Source organism: Arvicola amphibius, chromosome 3 (assembly GCF_903992535.2).
Source record: "Arvicola amphibius chromosome 3, mArvAmp1.2, whole genome shotgun sequence".
Taxonomy (NCBI): domain Eukaryota; kingdom Metazoa; phylum Chordata; class Mammalia; order Rodentia; family Cricetidae; genus Arvicola; species Arvicola amphibius.
The window spans coordinates 50,223,577-50,245,123 of NC_052049.1; the positions used below are offsets into that span (position 1 = coordinate 50,223,577).

Here is a 21,547-nt window from a genome sequence, read left to right on the forward strand (position 1 = left end):
AGAGAGAGAAGCATGCTCGACGTGCCCTGCACTAAGAGCCACCCTGGAACAGGGCAGAGCATCCCCAGGTGTAGAGAAACAGCATTCAGTCCAGCAGTGCACGTCAGAGACGACTTTGCAGAGATAGCACCACCAACGCCAACAACTTGTCGAATGAGTTTTCTAGACTTTTCTCTAGCTCCCCCTGTGCTTCTGGGGACTGCAAGGCCATCAACTCTCCTGGCCCTGTTTTGCCCACACTGCTCTCTTAGCCTCTTGTATCTTAGCCCAGGATCATCTTTGCCATTCTTCAAGGTTCAGCTTCAATGTAGCCTTTTCTTGGAAGCAATCTTTGGCCTAACTGAACTAAATCTAAACAGATTACAAAAGGAAAAAAAAAATGATCCTAATTTCTTCGCACATCTCTGGAACCTTCGAAAAATCCTAAGCCTTTTTGGCTGTATTCGTCATGAAATGATCCTTATATTCGTAATTTAAGATCCACTCATCCATGCCACCTGTGTGTGAACTGCAGGAGAGAGAGGAACAGTAGGAACCATGGCTTCTAAAGCTTGTATTCCTCGACTGCCCTGCTGTTAGTCTTCGGCTAAGCTGAGGAATGAGAAATCTTGTTCTCTGCTCCACAGGATCCAGCTGGGATTAAGTGCAGCAGCCTGCAGGGTAATCACTGTCAGCGTCCTTGGTCAAGTGGTGGCGGATCTGGGTGAAAACATATCAACTCTGCACTGGGGCGGACCTCAGCTTTTCAGCCGGAAAATTACAAAGCGCTTCTTCTGGCCATCAGCGACCCCTATACACGGGACCAGAGATGCTATAGGACAAAACTGAGAGATAGATTCATATTGCAGGGTTTTGCAAGCTCTCCGGATGTCCTAACAATAAGTTACAGATGTCTAATCCTAAATTAAGAAGTTAAATGCAGTGTGGACTCCACAAATGGCAATTTTCTATAATTTGGGAAAAATATTTGGTAGCTAGATTCCCACTGGAAATGGTTGGCAACAGTTCTCTCTGCTAAATATCTCCATCAGCCTCTCCTAAGGCCCTGATCACACCAGAGAACAATAGACTTCCAAAAACAACAGAGAATTGCTCAGGAAACTATAATTATGATTTTCCTCTGGGCAGCTCAGCATTTTATAACCAGGACAAGTTACTGGGATAGCTGAGTACATACATCCACGTTCCTTTAATAGCTCTAAACTGCATCTTGGCTTTTCCTAGTTTGTGCTGTTGCCTTCTTCGCTTTTGTTTTGAAAGGAGACTTTTATCAGTTTTCCTGTGCCGTGCCATTTTATCTCTTTCTTCTGCCTGCAGTAAGATATCAGGCTAATATTGGCAGAGCCACTTCCTACAATGATTCTTTGTCCCAGAAAAAAAAAAAAAGGATGAATAGTACATTATTAAAATGGAGAAGGAAGTGGGTTTCATTCCGCTTATTATTTACTTAGTGAATATTGTCACGGCACCAGGAGCTTGACAAAAGACGAAAACACGGAAGCAACAGCCCAGTGCACTCGGATCCTGCCTTTGGCGTGAGGATCTCTGAGTAGTTTCCAAACACTGAATCATAAATCCACTCCCTCCAGGCAGGACTCCGCAGATAACGGCAAGGAAGCTGCTGGGAACACCTTATGCCACCGCTCGAGACTGCAGCACTGGATCTCTGAGATGCCTGAAGGACTCAGAGACATGCCATCAAGATGGGATGGGCTGTGAGAGACAGTGGGTGAGTTCGGAAGAAAGAAGCAGGAGAAAAAAGGAATAAAGAGAATCCTAGTCGCAGCAGCTGGGCCTGTGGGTCCCTGACTGACAACTGGGCTTTCAGAATCAAGCACACACTTAACAACTGACAAAGGAAATGTTTTTACTTACTGCAAATTGGCGCTCATCTTCCTCTAACACGTTCCTGACATCTGCAGTTTGGTTTTACTTTTTTTTTTTCTGCAGAGAAGAAACTTTTTTAAGATACTAGTAGCTTACATTACACTTCTTATGGTTACAAAAAATCCGACTCTATTCTTAATAATACTCCCATTAAAATTTACTATATACCAACTCAATGCGAAAGTCTAAAATCAGGAAGTCTCATTTATTTAGATTCCACTACATTCTGAATTTATATAAAAGTGCCCAGAACTTGATAATTTTCTCTGTGAAAGCATGAGGCCAATGCCTTTGGAGAGGCGTGCCCGTGATGTGGCAGGGCCAAAGGCAGCAGTCAGCAACCCATCCGAGGGTCCTTGGCATCAGGAGCACATGGCTCATACTGTAGGCTTTCACAGACAGTCAGGACACAAAGCCACAGTTATACAGTTTCTAATGGGAAGCCCTATGCTCAGAAATCAATTGCGAAGCAAAGGGTCAATAGGTAGATATTACTGTTTCAAAACCAGGAAGCAGCGTGGGTGGCTGAACTGGGATCTCAGATTTAGCCTGACTTTCCTCCATCTCTTTTACGGATCAGCTTTCCCCAAAGCTGAATTGATAACTTGAGCTTGATGCAAGTCTCTTGAGGGCCAAACATCCTCTTGGGAACGAGACCACGTTTTACCCACTGTCGGAGGCTGTGTAGTCTGGTCGTTCTCACCAGAGGACTGAGGAACCTATGGGAAGGAGCCCATTAAAAGAGAGGGAAGCACATTAAATATACTTAGTAAAAAAGCATAGGTATTCCCAGATGGCCGGAAGGATCTACACCCAGCAACATGGCGGCCCTTCTATTTCAGGCCATGTGATTCTGTGTTCAGGTCCCTGGGAGAAACACCACCATAGAAAAATTCTATAATAGGCATTTCTTTGTTTTGGTTTGTGTGTACATACATATGTCTATGTACAACAAGGTCAGAGAGGAATCAAATCTCTTGGAACTGGAGCTACAGACAGGTATGAGCCGCCTGATGTGGGTGTTAGGCACAGAACCCAGGTCCCCTGCCAGGACAGTACGTGTTCTTAGCCCCTGAGCTAGCTGTCCAACCCTTGTACTCGGTGTTTTAGCAAGTGCTTCTACTTCTGCAGCCTGTATCCCACCCTCAACATACACTAACACAATCATCCTACCATCCTTGGCAGCCATTGGTCATGGCTGTGCCTGCTGTGCTTCTGTGTCAGGGCCCCATAGAAGGATGCAGAAGAGCGAAAGGGACAAGCTGAGATCACCGGGATGGGAATACTCAGAGGCATGATGAGACCCTTACCCTGGAGGCTCACAGCATTACTGTGTGGAGAGAAGAAGGCACAGAGGACATACGAAAACTCAGGAAATAGCACATTTGGGAGTTATAACCCAGTGACTTCATACTGCAGAGTGTTTTAATTTTCCCACAGTTCCAAGTTCTGTTGCCATCTGTTTCAAAGCTAGTAAATGATAAAGGATGGGTGTGTCTTTCAAGGAACAAAAGATACAGGTAAGGCCAAGACCCACTCTACAAACGCTTTCTTGGAGGAGTAAGACAAAACCCAGAAGTCAACTTTTGGGGAAAGGTAAATAGGCTGTGATCTTATATTCCAGGGTAAGGAAATGAGTAAAGTGGGAGACCCAGAAGAGCCTCACTAAGGCTTACTAAAAATAAGGTTACAGTAGGAACGTTCAAATTTCACATAGGAATCAACAATAGACAAAGCAATTTCTCTTGGTCCTTGGACTAGCATGCTCATAGCAACCCAATTATTCAGATCTGTATAGAATTTGGCCATGCACCAGAATCTTCCAAATTTCTGCATGTAGGCATCCACTAGTGACTTCTGATGAAGTGACCATTCCAACTCCCTGCAGACCTTCTATTGTCAGCGTTTTATCACCATTAGTTGAGTTGCTGTATAGGCATTAAAGCAGTTTACAATCCTCTGCTATTCTGGTTTTTTGGGATTTGGTCCAGAGTCTTTCAATCATCAGGACTAATCAGAGAGATGACACTAATGATGTCAGACAACTTAACTTCTCTTAGTTAAGTGTCACAGTTATTGCTGTGAAGAGACACCATGACCACGGTGAGTGACTCTTATGAAGGAAAACACTTAGTTGGGTGGCTTATAGCTTCAGAGGTTTAGTTCATTATTGTCATAGTGTGACATGGTGTCATGAGAGCAGACAAACATGATGCTAGAGAAATAACTGAGAGTTCTACATCTTGATCTGCAGGCAACAGGAAGTGGTCTGAGACACTTAGCGTGGCTTGAACATATATGAGACCTCAAATCCCACCTCCAGAGTGGCACACTTCCTCCAACAAGGCCATACCTACTTTAACAAAGCCATACTTTCTAATAGTGCCATTCCCTATATGTTTATGGAGGCCAATTATATTCAAACTACCACATCTGGCGAGTCATTGCAAGCAACTGGAGCCCTATAAAAGCAAGAGGACACACAACTGTGTCTGTGTCAAACAAAGCATTTAAGAGAAAGCAGCGGGACTTTTAGAAACAACTTAGTTTTGCTATACATGGTTTTCCTCTGATGTGAATGATAAGAAGCCCACATTACATGCAAACACACATTCCTCTGGCTTCTTACAGTGGTGGTGGTTGCTGTTCTCTGCTTGGAGTCCCCAGAAAGCAGGAATCTCAGGAGGACTGGCTCAGTGAAGGCACAAACTTCAAGCAGTGTCCACTTGACAGATGGTTTAATTGATAAGAAAAGATTTTTCTTCTTTCTTTCTACTTCCTGCCAAGATTAACACAGCTTTGGAGTTGACTTGACTTGGGTAACAGGGGATGGAGAGAGAACAGACAGAGAAAAGCTGGGATCAGCTGGGCCATGTGTTCTGAGGAAGACAGACATTACATAAGATATATATGAGGAAGACAGTATTATACAGAACACAAATGTTGAGGATGTGGGCTAGCTAGTCTCTGCAGGTCTCTCAGGTTGTTGTCGCCCAGGAAGACTGCACATGGTCCTTTCTGCACACGCTCTCAACATCAGTACTCCTCAACCAGGGGATGGCTTTGCCATTCCTGAACCTGACCCGGGGAAGACGTTGCCATTCCCATGGGTCTGAGGTATTGGGGTCCCCAACATGGCCGTACTCATGTCAATAATACATTGTTTGAATCTTCCCCCACAACTCCTAGCCCATTCTGTCTATCTGGTCCTCACCTATTTGTGTATAATACCCTTCTTATTAATAAGTGGCCAGGACACTGAAGACTTCTCTGACCTGACACCCCAAGAACAGAAAGGAATGAGAAGAGCCCTCTGCCTGCCTTTCTTCCCTTTTACCTGCATTGCCCTCTCTCCTTTTACAAGTCTCTTTACTTCTTCCTAGGGAATAGACGATTAAGCCTTATACTCTATTCAGTGATTTGGTCTCTGGTGCCAAGAGTTCAGAGTTAAAAATTAATGTGGTCACATGTCAAAGTTTCTATTTTTATGGCGCCTGATCCCGCGCAGGGAAGGAAAGATAGGCAGACATGAACAAGAACATGACAGGTGTCGGAACAACCTTCGCGCCTTTCTGGAAAGACTCGGCTCCCCCACAGCTGGGTGACATGTAACCTCTCCTAAGTTTATGTCCCTAAGTGACTTCTCTGGCTTTGCACAAAATCAGAACAAAAGTGTAATAAGAAAGATAAAGTAGAGGCAACAATGAACAGGTCACGATCTGCAGGTCCCTTGTTACAGAATCTATAGCAAGCAGAGCTATAGTTTCTACTCCGTGTTCCATCGCTGTTGACTTATATGCCTGGTCTTTTTTGACACGGATGATGGATGCTGCCTGATTAGGTTGTGATGGAGTCCTCTGCTCGTGCTGCTATTACAAGCTTGGCCTCTCCTCCTGCTCTCTATCTCTCTGCATTGGCATTGCTGTGGTAGCTCCGTAGCTGTCTGTCCCTGTAAAACTTGAAATGCTTGCAGGCAGCCGCTGGCATACACACATCCCTACACTGCATCCTCTCATCTCCCTTTGCAAGCTGTAAGGACACAGTGAGGAGCAGAGAGCCCACCTCACCAGTCCCCAGAAGGGGAGAGCCTGCTTGCTAGGGCAGGCAGCTGAGGGAAAAACAGCAGACAATAAAGGCTCAGTCTGACGCATGCATGAGAGTTTTAAAAATCTATATAAAGATGCTTTTCAGAAAATTCTTACCACTGACTCTACCTGGCTTACTCTTTACATGTGTTATCAAGTACTCATGCAAATAGTAATTGAAAAAATCTTAAGTAACAAACATAAAATGTGATAACTATGTCTCTTCTTTTTTATTTTTTTTATTGTTGTTGTTGATGTCAAGGGCAAACCTGACACTGCTCAAATTAATGAGCTAAGCTTTGTGACTATTAATAAAGGCTCGAGGGCTCTGGGACATCTTGATCTCCCTTATATGAAATACAATCCTCCATAAAACAAAGGCAACTATATTTTACTGGCAACCTCAAAGACAGGCTCATCACATTCATTCCAGTTTAATATACATTTTTAATTATTCATCTGCAAGACATAAAATAGCTCATTTTGAGAAGCCTCATTTGGATGTTAATTTGCAAATAAGAGCCAGGGAGAAGTCGGTATAAATTATTCTTGTAAATATATGTACATAAAATATCTCGTAAGATTCTAACAAACCAGTGACTGAGATCTTGTTGGGAGGGATGATCCGAAGATAATCACCCCAAGTTGGGATAATTCTATCGCAGTCCATCTTCTGTGGGCTTCTTTGGTAATCTGGAGGCTAGATTAGACTCTCATTATGAACTACTTAGAAACATCATTTGAGATGATGGGAAAGTAATTTGAAGAATTTGGGGCCTGGTAATGAGTTCCCTTTGAAGTTGGGGAGGGGTGGCAGTGGGAACAGAATCTGAGATAATTGCTGGTTGTCTCCAAGGAGTCCAAAGGTTGATGAAGCTTCTGTGTTTAATAATTAAACATACTAACCTCCGAGGAGGAGGAGGAAGAGGAGGAGGAGGAGGAGGAGGAGGAGGAGGAGGAGGAGGAGGGAGCAACATCGCCCGGAAACCCGGACATTTAAAAACCCTGCCTCTTGTTTTACCAACACACTCCCCACCCCATCCTTCTCCTCCTCCCCTGCCTCCCCTCCCCCACCCCTGCTCTCAGATGTGCCTCTGTCTTTGGCACTGAGAACAGCTCAAAGCACGGGAGGGGGAAACTTGCTGAGGAAACTTGACTTTGGCCCTGTGGGCACTGCAGCTGTAAAATGCCCACCTTACCGCCTAAGGTGCATTCTGGAGAACAAGGGCAAAGATGCTTCCCACAAACTTGTTCAGGAAATCAACAAATGTTTGCCTTGCTCTTTGAAGTTTACAAGCTTTCGGCATCTGGGCGAAGTCCAATTAGAGCAACTTTAGGCGTGGCCCTTGCTTCCCATTCATTTGAATCTCGACTAGACTCCCGAGAATTGCATTCTTCTTAATCACGCCGTGGTCTAGAGTATTCTCCCATGACCTACTATCGAGGGAACACTCATCTATTTCTAACGTACTCCCTATGGCCTGAGGAACCCCAGCCCAATCAGAAGAGCGCATCACCACAGATGCCTGAGTTAGGGGGGCTTCTAAATGGAAAGCAAAAAGGCATGTGTGTGCTTTCATACCAATTCCCGGAGCATCCTTCTGGTCTAGGGGCACGTTACAGCCATATCAGCAAAGCATCTAGACAAAAAGGGAACAAAGAGCATGGCTGTGCCCATCTAGAAACCAGCTTCAAGGATGTGAACTCAGCTCTCCTAATTATATCTGCACCTGCGCTCTGAGGTACTGGAGTTTGGGACGTCACCTAGGGAAATGTAAGAGGGCATAACAGCGTCGAAGTAGTAATCCTCAAATCCTGGTTCACAGCTGATCAGGCAGAGGCAGTGACACCTGCCCCTGGTTGGCCTCTCCTAGATGGTGTCTGTCTATCCTGATGAGGGCCAACCTACGACACCTGTCTCTTGCACGAGGGTCCCTGCTTCCCTTTACATCCCTCCCCATCGCCTGATGCTGCCATTGGCTGCTCAAATTCCAATGCAGGGAGAGGGAGCCAGCTGACCAGCTGGTATGGGGAATGCTCCTATTTTTTGACTTAGGGCTCACACCAAATGGAACCCTGTGAAGCAGAATATTGTTCCTGGGTGCCAGGCAAGGACAGTACAGGAGCACTTAGAATCATGAAAGATGAAAGAATATAAAGAAAACTGTCTTTACCAGGTTGAGCGGTTTGGTCTAGACTCCAGAGAGCACCAACAGACGCCTCCCGTTTGTCCTCATAGGAGCAGATTCCACTAACTAAGGGGCCTGGGGTTTGTGAAGCAGGGTTTCCAAGGTCAAAGGCAACATTTAATTGTTCAGATGGGTCAAAGCAAAGCCGAGATCTGCCACCACCGCACCTCTTTGCTTCCCCCACCCCTGACCCCATGATTAGCACCCACCCAGATTTTCAAGGTACAGTCTAGGCATTATCAGTGGGAGAATGATTCCAAATTATTGTGTAGCCTCGGGCATCGAGTATCACCCTGCCTGGCGTATACCACCTTGGATGGAATGGCGTATAACACCAGCAATGACATCTCCTCTTATGTGTTACGGGAGGGAAGATGTGGAGCACTGAGCAGACGTTTTTAAATCGTTCCCGGAAGCCGGGCATCTGGACTCCCCTTCACGTTGTAGATTAAGTCTGATAATCCTCCAGCAAAAACAAGTGTCTGCAGGGTGTGTTCATCATCTAAAGTACTAAAACTGTACTTGAACATTTTCTTACATTCATAAATTTTAAATACTTCTTTGTAAATGGGTGCGCATAGGCTTAACACTGCGGGGCATTGTTTCTGGGGAAGGATGCTGCTGCTTCCCACTCTACGTGGTTACATCATCCCTTCATCTGTGAAACAATGAGAGGAAATGATACTTGTTTGTCCCAACAATTTTATTCAGCAAATGTATAAAATCTGGCAACCCAGAAGCAATTTGTTGCCTTTCATTTTATATAATTATGCATTTACCTTCTCCCAATTCTTACTTTCTTTTTCTTTAGTAATTGGTGGTATACAGACGTCTAGACCCTCCGGCAAAAATGGAGAGGAAACAGAAGAAAGGAAGGAAGGAGGGAGGGAAGAAGGAAAGAGGGAGAGAGAAAAATAGGGAGGGGGGAGGGAAGGAAAAGCTATTCTTAAGAGATGATCCCAATAATAAGATCTACTGTAAATAACATAACAAGTATCTCAGGAAAGCGATAAAACACTAGAGTTGGTTTTTAAATAATAAAATAAGCACATAAACAGGTCCCAGAAATGAAGCTAGCCATGCCTCCGGCAGCCTTCCCTCTGCAAAGTGTACACTACTCTTCCAGCATGGCGACACAGCCTGCCTGACTCTGCAGAATCCAGCTTCTGCTAGCTCTGACTCCATGATGCTAGCATCTATTGCTAGTGCATTACCGCTCCAGGACCCTGCCCACCTCCAGTGGTCTACAATTATTTCTGCATTTCTGCCAGAGCAGGCTGCCTCAGACTCTCTCAGAGAGAGCAGGAAGGAGGTGGAATTGAAATAGGGCAGCTCTGGGGGCAAAGCTGCACAGAGAGGACAGGAGAGTGGAAATAAACAGGAAGACTTTGCCCGGCCTCTCACCTTTCATCCCTGGCTCCGAGAGATAAGGCCTCACAGCAAGGCCATCTGGGCTCAGTTTCAGATTTTCCCAGACTCCACTTCGCAGTGCTCCTTTCCCTTTGAAAAGCCTGTCTCTGCAGTTTGTAAAGAGGCTGCCTCTGGGAGGCTGTGAGTGGTCAACATCCAGTCCAAACGCTACGATGTGTAGTGTGTGGCCTTTGAAATCCTCTGTCATGCAAATGTTACATGTAGATGTATGTGTTAAAGCAGTACAGGAAAATCATCCAGCCCAAGAAGGACGGAAGCCATTGGAAGCCACAGTTACTGCTTCCTGTCTTCACACCGTTCTCCACTGTGCTCCTGTCTTCTGTTATCAACGCCAGCAAAATGGACAGACCCTCGGCCCATCATTCTGACATTCTGGTGACCCAGAGCGAAAGCATCCTTGCTGACTAGAAGTAACTATTCACGTTGAAAAAATTTTATAATCGAAGGCAATTCTGCTGGCTTTCCTAGCTGAAAACGCCTTCCTTAAAACAGCCCATTATCCTGTGATGTGTCTTCAACATTCCCGCTTCACCCTGGGATCAAAAGGGTTGTTTGGTGACTGTTATAAACACTGGTTAACAGCTTGGAGCTGAATCGCCCCGGTTCAGATCCTGACTTCCGGCAAATCAGTGCCTGACCTTCTTACTGTGTGTTTCCCAGAGCCTCACCTTCATCCCGCCACAAAATGGAGACGGTGGCGCTAGCGAGCTTCTTGGATGTCTGGTGACAATGCTGCCAGAGCAACAGCTGACACACGAGGGACTTGTCACATCGTCACTGACATGGCTTTGTCAGAAATCACAAACTGAACGTATTTTCTATGCCATAAAAATGAAAATTTAAGGAGACAAAAAAAACTAACCCTCAGAAAATAACTGTCAAAGGAAACCTTTCCTTCTCCAGGTTAAGAATGTTTCATAAGGGGCTGGAGAGGTGGCTCAGAGGTTAAGAGCATTGCCTGCTCTTCCAAAGGTCCTGAGTTCAATTCCCAGTAACCACATGGTGGCTCACAACCATCTGTAATGGGGTTGGGGTCTGATGCCCTCTTCTGGCCTACAGGCATACACACAGACAGAATATTGTATACATAATAAATATTTAAAAAACCAAAACAAAAAAAAGAGACTGTTTCATAAAATTCTGTCTCCAGGATTATTCTCAAGTCACATTTTAGTCACACTGAAAAAAATAAACATGGTAGAGCCAGGCATCATGGATTCACCTGTAACTCCAACACTTACGGGCAGAAGCAGGAAGCCTTGTAGTTGGAAACCAGTTCGAACTACCCAGAGAGACCCTGCCTTGAAAAGGGGCAGGGAATGGGACTCGGTAGTAAAGCACTTGCTTAGCATGCCCAGGCCTGGGTTCCAGCAGTATATGTGTCTGCATGCATTTAGTGTTGTTAAAAATCTTTCACCAGGCTGTGGTGGCACATGTCTTTAATCCCAGCACTCAGGAGGCAGAGGCAGGCCGATCTCTGAGTTCAAGGTCAGCCTGGTCTGCAGAGTGAGCTCCAGGACAGCCAGGGCTACACAGAGAAACCCTGTCTCAAAACAAAACAAAACAAAATTTCAAGTAAAAATAGATGTAAGACAAAGTGTAAGTTTTTACCTTTCCTCCAAAGTTGAAAATGTTCACTTGTTCTAAGCTTTCTTCATATATTGATTATGTCTTATCTTGGTGCATGCACTATAAAAATCTCTCCTGGATCTCCCTGCATTATCAATATAAAGTACTACTAAAGAAATATGGAAGTGGAGAGAAGGGTATTAAGTGAGTTTACAAAAGAAAGAAATCATTCATTTCAGTTTTAAAAATGTCTCAGGAGGGTAGCGGTGGCGCACGCCTTTAATCCCAGCACTCGGGAGGCAGAGGCAGGCGGATCTCTGTGAGTTCGAGACCAGCCTGGTCTACAAGAGCTAGTTCCAGGACAGGCTCCAAAGCTACAGAGAAACCCTGTCTCGAAAAAAAACAAACAAAAAAAAATGTCTCAGGATAATGTTGTCAATACTTCCCCTCAGCACCACAGTACAGAGGGTTTCCGAAAATGGCACTGGTGCTGGAGGAACTGGAACACGGATCCTTCTGCAGCACAGTCGGACCTCCAGCAAATGCACTTAGATGTCCTAAGGATCCTCAGAATGCATGAGGCGAGGGGGCCCAAGTTCCGGTACCTCCAAGCTCCCCCAGTGAGTGGGTAACATCCTACTTAGTCTCCACAAATAAGTCTGGCAGCAACCAAGGAATACTTTTTATGTAAATTAAGTGCATTTTTATTGAGCCAAATATGAGTTTGTGCAAGTAAAAAAAAAGTTTTCTTCTTGACTGGGTTTTCACCGTGGCTCTGAAAGAGCGTTCTGAAGAGCTGCACAAACAGGCATCTCTCCGGGGAACAGGCGGTTATTGATCGCCTACTTCAGCACCGGCTTCCTGTCTTGTCCTTCCGGTCAAGTCTCATGGCTGCTTGGTGTGTCTGCTTCTGGAAGTTCAGATCAGAATATTTAATTAACTACAAAGGATGTTCCATGGATTAACTGTCAAGTGTTTTGAGACCATTAACTGCTTGATAAATGCTAACAAGATACTTCAAGGAAGCAGATATTACGGGTTCATCTAACATGAATTCTTTCATGGACCTGTCCAGCCCCACCCCCCCGCCCTTAGGTTTTATTACCATTCATAGAGACTTGTTTTCAAACTTCATTACAACTCTACACTATCCTGCAAATAATCATCACACCTTAATTATAAAGTCTTGAGTTGGAAAGTGTTGTTGCTGCATTAGGATCAGAGAAAAGGCACTCTGCCTAGAGCCTCCATATGGCTGGTAATCATCAGGGCAAAGTAGGCCTGTGAAACCATGGACAGTTGACAATAGCTACCTTAAGACCAGCCAGGCCAAGGGAGAAATGAAATTATATATATTCAAGTTAAGTTAAAACCAGCAGTTGGACCAAAGACATTAGAAGAACTTCAGAAAAGATTTTAGAAAATTTAGACTTTGCAGCTTGATTTCCATCTCTGTCTTTAAATGTATTTGGAGTGAACTAGAATCATTACTCATTTCTCTTTCCTATGGGGTAGAGAAGGGGGAGACAATGACACACTGCCTTTGAATTGAAAAAGAGCAAAAACGGAAACTTTAATTTAGGGTTGCAAAATGTCCATCTCTGTTCCCACCTCAGCTTTGACTCATGCAGGGCCCCTGAACAGACCCTTGAACCTGGATGTCTGTCACATGTTCACACCTCTGCCTGTAAAATTAAAATCAAAACAATGACTTCCTACTTCACCAAGAAGTCATAAAGATTAGAGCCAGAACATTGAACTTCAAAGATGAAAGGCTCAATATAAATTCCAAGGATTATTGTCCAGACACCGTGTGGACTTGTAGAAATATGCAGCTGAAGCGTGGTAGCTACCTGTGGGCAGATCCAAGCTGAGATGAACTTGCTAGAGTGTAAGACCAAGACCTGGAAGTAACTGTCTCCCAGACAGCAGAAGAGTGTTAATTAGCTCACAGTGGCGCTGCTTTCTCTGAATATATGTTTAGTGCACACCTGATACGACAGCTCTGCTCCCATTGCACTAAAAGGATTGTTTTTCCTGTATCTTCAATGTGCAAGGCTATGCTAAGAACTGGAAATAGTGAGATTTATACATAGTTCTTACCCTTCAGAGCTCGCGGTTAAAATAAAGTCACTGTGTATTTCCCGTTTAGTCTACAGGCAGTACAAAGGACACTCCAGTCTACATGAGCCCACAGGATGTGCAGTGCATAGGATGCTTTAGTCTACATACATGCAGTACACAGGATGCTTTAGTCTGCATACATGCAGTACACGGGGTGCTTTAGTCTGCATACATGCAGTCCACAGGGTGCTTTAGTCTACACGCAGTGCACAGGATGCTTTAGTCTACATACATGCAGTACATGGGGTGCTTTAGTCTACAAACATGCAGAGCACAGGATGTGTTCATCTTTATGCAGCGCACAGCAATGCTTGTAGCATCTGAGAGTTAGAAAAACTTCCCACCAAGAAACGTTCAACGATTTTGAAGCTGACTTCCATTAATAGTGACTGCATTAGGCCATGACATGTGCTGTGACAAATCGATATTTTGCACATTTTTCCCTGAATCTGCAAGTGCTAGAAATTATTGCTGAGGAGTTCCTTAAGGCCTACAGTAATAGCTCTATCACTGCTTTCAGAACCCCAATCGTCAAGGGGTCCTTCATCTCATATGCTAGATGCTTCTACCATGCTTGGCAGGCAACTCCCAAGCCTCCAGATGATTTTGAGTGTAGTCAGGGTTACATATGTAATAAGCATACATATTATGTAGTTGAGTATGGGTCTTCATGTACTTCTACGATACCTGTACCTGGCTTCCAACTGGTACGGAATAAAGACGAGGTGGGGTGCTGTCTGGCAATAGTGGCCATTCTCAGCTTGTGTCATTTGGAACAGCTGTTCCTAAGCTGTTTTAAAGATCTCCAGGCTCTAATCATCCTCGGAAACCTGATTCCAATATATGAACCATTCAAACTGGGCGGCGGGGGGAACCTTTCCTATATGGAGATCGAAAATACTAAGCATCTGCCGACTTTTTGAATAGCCTGGAGGCCATTGTCACAATGTTAGCTTTCCAATCTATCTTAAAGCTTGACTCTCCTTAAGGGCATGTAATAACTTCAAATTACATTCAGTTTTCCCATCTTCTTTTAAAACACAATATTAAACTGGCTGTGGCAATAAAAGAATTTGCTTCCCTTATCTGTAAAAAAGAGACAAGATGATTCCTATGGTTGTTTTTTTGCTCCAAGATCTTAGTTCTTGAGCAATGGCATAATAGTCAAAGGTGGGAACCCACAATCTCTTCCTGTGAAAGTCAGGTAACAAACAGTTCAGCCATATGACTCCTGCTATAAGTATTCACACTGCCATTGAAGGGTAAATAGAATTAGATAATACACAAGCAAATGATCACAGCTGGTTGCCAATAAAGCTTTATTTAAAAATACAAATGCTGCTAGATCTAGGGTCTCTAGTTTAAGGGGGAAGGAGGCTCTAAAATCAAATCCTGTATCTGCTTCCTTCACTGTCCAAAGTTCAGAATAAGTTTTCCTGAAACAATTAACAATTAGTCAGCAACTTGTGGACTTTGTAGATACCAAACACACACACACACACACACACACACACACACACACAGAGAGAGAGAGAGAGAGAGAGAGAGAGAGAGAGAGAGAGAGAGAGAGAGAGAGAGAGAGAGAGAGAGAGAGAGAGAGAGAGAGAGGGAGGAAGGGAGGAAGGGAGGGAGGGAGGGAGGGAGAGAGAGAGAGAGAGAGGAGAGAGATAGCTTGCTACTGAGAAGTACTTTAGTTAGGGTCTATTGCCATGATGAAACACCATAACCAAAAGCAACTTGGGAAGGAAAAGGTTTCTCTTACGCTTCCAGGTTACAATCCATCACTGAGGGAACTCAGGACAGGAACTCAAACAGAGCAGAAATCTGGAGGCCAGAGCTGATACAGAGGCCGTGGAGGAATACTGCTTATTGGCTTGCTCTTCATGGCTTGCTCAGCTTCCTTATAGAACCCATACCACTGGCCTAGGGATAGAACCGCCCACAATGGCCTGGGCCCTCCCCCATCAGTCACTAATTAAGAACGTGTACTACAATCATATCTTATGGAATGATTTTTTAAATTGAGGTTCCCTCCTCTCAGATGACTACAGATTGTGTCCAGTTAACATAAAACTAGCCAGCACAGGGTGAATACCTGAAAAACAAAATACCTTCTACTTTGTTTCATTTTCTTTCTTACATTAACCCCACATCTGACTTTCGGGACATACTCTTCATGTGCCTAGTACCCAGGGCACAAGGCAGGGAGAGTGGGAAAGGGCAAGAATCACCCAGAGAGTGCCAGGAGGATGTTTGTTAGTGGCTGGGTCTCCCAGTGCGAGGTACCCATCAACTGTGCCATTCTCTTTGTATCCTCATATCCCCGACTGTAGTGTCGACTTTTCCCATCCAAAACACTCAATTACTCAACCTCTGTAATTGCCCAACTAAAACACCATTAAAAAAATGCCTTTATGCATCTCCACACCACCCCAAGAAAACCACACCCCCAAACTGCTCTTTCTTACCTCCTCAACCTCATTAAATTAAAACATGCCTGTCGGATGTTGTCAGCGCGACCAGCCTATGGGAAGGGAGGCTCGCCACCTTAACTGGCCACCGCGAAAGAACAGAAGACTGTCGTCCCCCTCTTCTACCCACAGCTAGAGATCTTTTCCCAATGACACGTCACTTTGTTGGTGATAGTGACCGTGGATGGAGCGGCATCTCAGTCAGATATGAGAAGCAAGAATATTAATAGAGTCAAAGGAGGCGATATAATGGCTATGTAATGAAGCATCTGTCTCCTAGTCATCCAGTCTTCGGGTAAAGAGATTCTTGGAGCTGCCCTATGTAAAATGGAGTGTTAGGATAATTGAATGGGCGGTCATTAGGCTGAGGCAGTGGCAGTTGCGGTGTCCTGGGATGCTATCTAAGCAAACTAGAAAGTCGACTCAGCAGGAAGGATCACAGCTGGGAGTGAGACTTGATTTATCTACCAGAAAGTGCCTGCTAGCTTCTAACCAGGACTGAAGGCTACTGCCCCCACTTTGGACAGTCATATCTTCACTGTGCTTCAATACTTACTGTATGACCCCCACCCCCACTCCACCCTTGGCTGGAGCTGCAAGCCACCTGCAGTTCGGAGCTGCCCAACTCATGAATCGTGGATATCTGTTCAAACAGTCACTTCAGTGCTTTAATGAGCATCGCCTTATCTCTCCAGGAGGGATGCCCTGTATATTGCCCATAACAATAGTAGCTGTCACCCGAGCGTAACACGAAGGAAACAGCAATGTATCACAGGATTCAAAACACACTGGGTAAAAATAGTTAGCTGGTCTCTTAGCTATAGTGACATCATCATTACTATAGCTTTTGCTACTGATACGTAGCAACATTTCAAATGTTACAATTATTTTTTCTGTCAGTTGTTGATCTACCTGTGCTCCCCAACAGTACCTCATCCTCTTAGATGATCACACCAACCTGAGTCCAGTCAGTGACACAGAAAGAAACCAATAAACTGGGCTTTCTTCCTCACAGCCCCAGGAAGGTTCTCCCTGCAGCCTCCCCCCTGGCCTGTCAGCTAGCTCCTCAGACATCCAGTATTTCCCAAGCAGAACTAGAGACCTACCTCAAAAAAGAAAGCATAGGCATAGCATGTCTTCTTGTTCCCCACTTTGGGCTCCTCAGTAGGCCTAGTATTTGGCAAGGCCAGAGACCCGGCTTTTGTGTGTGACAGTTGAAGAGAGCTCTAGGAAAGTGTTAAGGGTGGGCTCGTTCCTATGCTATCTCCATCTTTTCTGTTCTCAAGTGACTTTGATCAACCGTCTATTTGCCAACTCCCTCCATTTTCCCTTATATAATCTTGTAGCTACCTACGATCCATGCCTGAAGGATTGCAAGAAAAGAGAGACAGGCTGGAGAGATGGCTCAGAGGTTAAGAGCACTGGCTCCGCTTTCAGAGGTTCCAGGTTCAATTCCCAGCACCCACATGGCAGCTCACAACTGTCTGTAACTCCAGACCCAGGGAATCTGACACCTTCACACCAACTCACATGAAATAAAGTTAAATAAATTTTAAAAAAGAAAAAAAGAAAAGCGAGACAGAGAGTAATTTGGTGTGTGTATGGGTGTGCATGAGTGTTCATGCATTCATGAGCACATTTGTGTGCATGTTTTTGTATGTGTGTGTGACATGCGTGTGTGTGTATGTGGCATGCGTGTGTGTGCATACACGCTAGAGTCATGCATGTGTAGGTCTGGAAGACATCAATGGGCAAGAATGTTATACTCAGGGTGCATGAATTGCAAAAAAAATAATGGAAATCAAGAAAGAGGAGAACAGGAGTAAGGGAAGAAAGGAGGGGAAAGAGAGCAATAAAGAGGGAGGGGCTAAATCCCAGTGTGATATTTGAAATAGGTCAAAGGAAGCAGTGTCTTACAGGTTTGAGGATTTCATGTTGTTTGGATTTTATGTCACAATCGAGCTGGTGCATGTGTCTCATCCCATGCCTGCTCCCCAAACTGCAGAGAGGAATTTAACCTGGGTCACCCTAAGGAAACTGGCAGGTGTGAGGGGGCCACTTTCAACCCTAAATTCCCCTGTGGCATGCAGACACAGAATGTCAAAATGACTCACTAAAAATCACCCTATAAGTCTGCCAAGCACTCAGGGCATCTGGCCATCAAATTTGAGTTCATTCCACCCAAGCTCCCGTTCTGGGGTTAAGCAAGCAGGTGGTATTTGCTTTTCAAAACTTTAACACAACTATCAGCCACAAAAAATTACCTGAGCTGAGAGGAATCCCACTGCTCGTTTGGTCCCTGTCGAAGTTCCCTTTCAGAGAGCCCGGAGACCTGGAGGTCACATACTTCATGTATGAAGTCAGGGAGCCCAAAACAAGAAGTGTCTTTCAGCGCGTGTGTAAGAATTGCAAAATCCACGTTTCCCAGCCCAGTTCCAAGGGTTGCCACAGTCACGGGCCTTGTTTTGGTAACTTTGGCATGCATTTGCCTCAATAAAGATGTTTTCTTTCCTAGGCTGGTGCACAAAAGTCACAGGGGAAAAATTACTTAGAAGGAAGGTGTGCTTCTGTGTTATTAATAAGCTTTATGAGCAGCATGGCATAGAAAGAAGACACACAAGCAACAGCTATGTCAGTAGGTGAATCTCCAATCATCTTTTGATTCTTCTCTCCTAACCCTGGACCAAAAGAAAAATGAATTATGAAGAAACAACAGAACTGTGATATCTATGCTGCTGGTTGTACCATTCTCGCCATTTTAAGTGTGCAGTTCAGTCCCGCTGAGACTCAAAGACTAACACTGGATGATTAAGTGTGTGCGCGTGCATATACAATCGTCTCATTGAGCAGCAATGCTGACCTCTTAGACAGTAATTCCGTGTCCCTCTCCCAGGCCTCTGGTGACCACCACTCTACATCCTATGAGTTTGACAGCTCTGGGTCTCTCATATAGGAGAAATGACACAGTAGCCATCTTTTCGTATCTGGCTTACTTCACTCACCAAAATATATTCAAGGTTGATTCATGCTGTAGCCTGTTTCAGAATTTCATTCTTTTCTAAGGCTAATATCGCATTGTATGCATATGCCAAATTTGCTTATCCATTCAAACCTAATCTCTTCTGCTGGTGCTTACGGTCTTTCCACCACGTCCACTGACACTGCTTGCTGTGTATGCGGGTATATGAATATCTGCTAAGTCCCTGGTTTCAATGGGTAGGCCATATATGCCTTCCACATTATTTTAATTATATATGGAAATTCCTTCATCTGACAGAGAAAACCAGTCTTTCTGCCCCGCATGTGTTTTGGGGGGAGCTGTCACTATCCTGGCAGAGGAGGAAGTGGGCATCCAGCATTCTCACCTCGGGGGACCTGTGCAGCGACAGATTCACATCCTCCCTGTGTCTTCCTCTAGTGCTTGCTTCATTTTAGAAATATTTGAACGCCCAGGGACCTCTTTGAAAAAAGAAGTTGTCTTCACCGTGAAAATGTGTGGCGTGAACTCCCGACCAGCTACTCAACAGCAGGAACAAAGGCAAGCTGGATCAGAAGGAAGCAGAAGCAGAGGGTGGGAATGGGGGTAGGGTGGGCGCTGGGGGTGGTGATGCCCCGGGGGAAAAGCTGGAGACAGCAGAATTCCATAAGCAGAGAAGGGGAAAGAGGAGTAACAAAGAAAGAGGGAAGAAGGATTAGCATGGGGATGATGAAGAGACTTTCGGCGTCACCCTCAGGCAGAGAACCCCAAGAACTGCTTACACAGGAAAACCAAAATCGTGAGTTCACGGTACACCCTCTAGTTTCCATGGGAACCCTAGCAAGAACCAAGGAGGGAAACAAAAAAACCTAAGAAGCAAAATTCTCTCCAGAGCTCACCTTTTATTGGCATCAAGTCCAGCAGAGACTACAGGGCTCGCTGGAGCTCTGCCAACAGCTCTCAGAGCAGCCAGCATCCAAACAGAAGTCATCCTAGAGACCACAGGCAGTGTGAAGGCTGCATCAAGGTTGGGCCCTGAGAGCAGAGGCTAGATGGAGACTAAGAGCTCCCCAGCTTCGTGAGGTTCAGAGCGCTGGAGGAGAATCCACTCATGTGGGGAAGACTACATACAAAAAATACTCAGGCCGGGCGGTGGTGGCGCACGCCTTTAATCCCAGCACTCGGGAGGCAGAGGCAGGCGGATCTCTGTGAGTTCGAGACCAGCCTGGTCTACAAGAGCTAGTTCCAGGACAGGCTTTATAAAAAGCTACAGAGAAACCCTGTCTCGAAAAACCAAAAAAAGAAAAAAAGAAAAAAAAATACTCAGGCCCTGTGACTTGGACAAAACTCAGAGAGGTTATTGCTTGGCTTAGTCCCCACAAAAGGCTTCATAGCCCACCCAAGGTCACTTACCCACACGCACCCATGTGTGCCCACCACTTCGGCAGTCTCCATATAAGGGAAGAAAACATCTGGAAGCTGGGCAGTGGCAGCGGCTTTTAATCCCAGCACTCTGGAGAGAGAGATAGGCGGATCTCTGTGAGAGGGAGGCCAACTTGGTCTACAGAGCGAGTTCCAGGACAAGCTCCGAAAGTACAGAGAAACTCTGTTTCAAAAAACTAAAAAAGAAAAGAAAAGAGCTAGAATCAAGTAGCTGTTGGAATAACAGGCCCCCCCTCACATTCTACTGTGAGCCATTTTTATCCAAGGTCGTTGTCTTCAAAGAGTGACCCCCAAATCTTACCAGGCCAAAGGGGACAGCCACAGTTCTTTTTGATCCACTTGAAAATCCCCCTTCAGGCGCTGACTTGACCGCTCGCTCAACCAATGATGGTGCTCCTAGTCCGTATCCAGCACTGTGTCCAGCTCAGAGACACAAAGACAGAATAGGGCCATTCTTCCTCTCAGGGAGCTCGCATCTAATAAAGAAGCGGGTGATTAGAAGCAATTACAGGTCAGGGGTGGGATTCAAGGGTAGAGCCCTTGTCTGGTGTGTTAGACACACTGGGTTCCACACAAAGACACAGCTTACGAATGAAGGAATTTAAAATGAATGACTATCACCTAAGAAATTAAGGGCACAGCTGGAATGCAGGAAGAACACAAAATCCAGAGGGTCAGGACCACTCGCTGGGTTTATATTTGTCTCCTCTCACTGATATAAGAAATGGCTCCAAACATAACGGCTTGAAGCAGCATGACTTTCACATAGTGAGGTCAGATGGACAGCGTGGGTGCTAGGGTCTAAAGTAAGGATATGTTAGCGAACTGATTTTGTGCTAGAGGCGTCTCAAGAGACTCATTCTTGTCTTATCCAATTTCTGGATGCCTGCTTCCTTTGACTCACGCCTCCTTCCAGCCAGGCCACCACCACTCTGACCTGGGTGTCTGTATGTCCATCTCCTGACCCTCAGCTTCCACCCCCCTGACCTCGGTGTCTGTATGTCCATCTCCTGACCCTCAGCTTCCACCCCCCTCTGCCTTCCTAACATTCCTACCTTCCTCCTTTGTGATTGCATTGACCCAGCCAGATAACATCAGAAAAACGCTTTCTTCAAAACCCTTAACCTGGCCAGGTGATGGTGGCACATGCCTTTCTTTCTTTAATCCCAGCACTCGGGAGGTAGAGGCAGGAGGATCTCTGTGAGTTTGAGGCCAGCCTGGTCTACAGAGTAAGTACCAGGACAGCCAGAGACACACAGAGAAACCCTGTCTCAAAAAACCAAAGATCAATAGATAGATAGATAGATAGATAGATAGATAGATAGATAGACAGACAGCTAGATAGACAGACAGATGGATAGATCTTTAGCC

At 45.2% G+C, this 21,547-nt stretch overlaps 1 long non-coding RNA gene across 1 annotated transcript; it reads right to left on the reverse strand.

Annotated features, from left to right (window-relative positions):
- Positions 1-11,838: 11,838 nt before the first annotated feature.
- LOC119810314 lies at positions 11,839-18,148 on the reverse strand. The gene is made up of 2 exons (XR_005284734.1): positions 18,021-18,148; positions 11,839-12,071 (listed from the first exon to the last, which is right to left on the reverse strand). It is a non-coding gene; the product is annotated as an uncharacterized LOC119810314 (long non-coding RNA).
- Between the last annotated feature and the right edge of the window lie 3,399 nt (positions 18,149-21,547).